Source organism: Vanellus vanellus, assembly GCF_965231255.1.
Source record: "Vanellus vanellus genome assembly, contig: HAP1_SCAFFOLD_164, whole genome shotgun sequence".
Classification (NCBI taxonomy): domain Eukaryota; kingdom Metazoa; phylum Chordata; class Aves; order Charadriiformes; family Charadriidae; genus Vanellus; species Vanellus vanellus.
In genome coordinates this window covers 194,423-196,793 of record NW_028127592.1, presented here as the reverse complement: position 1 = coordinate 196,793, position 2,371 = coordinate 194,423, and positions in this window count along the sequence as shown.

Below are 2,371 nucleotides of genomic sequence, written 5' to 3'. Positions count from 1 at the left end.
TTCCTGTGGACTCCATCCTCAAAATCACTGTTTTTCACTCTCGACAGCGTCCGGAGCAAAAAACACAAACATCCAGCCGCTGCTCCCACAGCAAAGGTCTCAGGGGGGAAAAGTCATGCTGGTCCTCACTGCCTCTGGGAACCCCTTCAAATGCCCCACACCTTTTGGACCTCTCTGCTTTCCTGTGGAATCCATCCTCAAAACCACCGTTTTTAATCCTCGGTAGTCTCAGTAGCAAAAAACGCAAACGTCCAGCCGCTGCTCCCACAGCAAAGGTCTCAGGGGAGAAAAGTCATGCTGGTCCTCACTGCCTCTGGGAACCCCTTCAAATGCCCCACACCTTTTGGACCTCTCTGCTTTCCTGTGGACTCCATCCTCAAACCCCCGTTTTTCACTCTCGGCAGCCTCCGGAGCAAAATACGCAAATGTCCAGCCGCTGCTCCCACAGCAAAGGCCCCAGCAGGGAAAAGTCATGCTGGTCCTCACTGCCTCCGGGAACCCCTTCAAATGCCCCACACCTTTTGAACTTCTCTGCTTTCCTGTGGACTCTATCCTAAAAAACACTGTTTTTCACTCTCGGCACCGTCCGGAGAAAAAAACACAAACGTCCAGCCACTGCTCCCACAGCAAAGGTCTCAGGGGGGAAAAGTCATGCTGGTCCTCACTGCCTCCGGGAACCCCTTCAAATGCCCCACACCTTTTGGACCTCTGTGCTTTCCTGTGGAATCCATCCTCAAAACCACCGCTTTTCACTCTCAGCAGCCTCCGGAGCAAAAAACGCAAACGTCCAGCCGCTGCTCCCACAGCAAAGGTCTCAGGGGGGACAAGTCATGCTGGTCCTCACTGCCTCCGGGAACCCCTTCAAATGCCCCACACCTTTTGGACCTCTCTGCTTTCCTGTGAAATGCATCCTCAAAACCACCGTTTTTCACTCTCGGCACACTCCGGAGCAAAAAACGCAAACGTCCAGCCGCTGCTCCCACAGCAAAGGAGCCAGGGGAGAAAAGTCATGCTGGTCCTCACTGCCTCCGGGAACCCCTTCAAATGCCCCACACCTTTTGGACCTCTCTGCTTTCCTGTGGACTCCATCCTCAAAACCACCGTTATTAACCCTCGGTAGTCTCTGGAGCAAAAAATGCAAACGTCCAGCCGCTGCTCCCACAGCAAAGTTCTCAGGGGGGAAAAGTCATGCTGGTCCTCACTGCCTCCGGGAACCCCTTCAAATGCCCCACACCTTTTGGACCTCTCTGTTTTCCTGTGGACTTCAGCCTCAAAACCACCGTTTTTAACCCACGGCAGCCTCTAAAGCAAAAAACGCTAACATCCAGCCGCTGCTCCCTCAGCAAAGGTTCCAAGGAGGAAAAGTCATGCTGGTCCTCACTGCCTCCGGGAACCCCTTCAAATGCCCCACACCTTTTGGACCTCTGTGTTTTCCTGTGGAATCCATCCTCAAAACCACCGTTTTTAACCCTCGGCAGCCTCCGGAGCAAAAAACGCAAAAGTCCAGCCACTGGTCCCACAGCAAAGGCCCCAGCGGGGAAAAGTCATGCTGGTCCTCACTGCCTCCGGGAACCCCTTCAAATGCCCCACACCTTTTGGACCTCTCTGCTTTCCTGTGGACTCCATGCTCAAAACCACAGCTTTTCACTCTCAGCAGCCTCCAGAGCAAAAAACGAAAACGTCCAGCCGCTGCTCCCAAAGCAAAGGTCTATGGGGGGGAAAAGTCATGCTGGTCCTCACTGCCTCCAAGAACCCCTTCAAATGCCCCACACGTTTTGGACCTCTCTGCTTTCCTGTGGAATCCATCCTCAAAACCACAGTTTTTAACCCTCGGTAGTTTCTGTAGCAAAAAACGCAAACGTCCAGCCGCTGCTCCCACAGCGAAGTTCTACAGGGGGGAAAAGTCATGCTGGTCCTCACTGCCTCCAGGAACCCCTTCAAATGCCCGACAGCTTTTGGACCTCTCTGCTTTCCTGTGAAATGCATCCCCAAAACCACCGTTTTTCACTCTCGGCAGCGTCCGGAGCAAAAAGCGCAAACATCTAGCCTCTGCTCCCACAGCATAGGCCCCAGCGGGGACAAATCATGCTGGTCCTCACTGCCTCTGGGAACCCCTTCAAATGCCCCACACCTTTTGGACCTCTCTGCTTTCCTGTGGACTCTATCCTCAAAATCACTGTTTTTCACTCTCGACAGCGTCCGGAGCAAAAAACACAAACGTCCAGCCGCTGCTCCCACAGCAAAGATCTCAGGGGGGAAAAGTCATGCTGGTCCTCACTGCCTCTGGGAACCCCTTCAAATGCCCGACACCTTTTGGACCTCTCTGCTTTCCTGTGGAATCCATCCTCAAAACCACCGTTATTAACCCTCG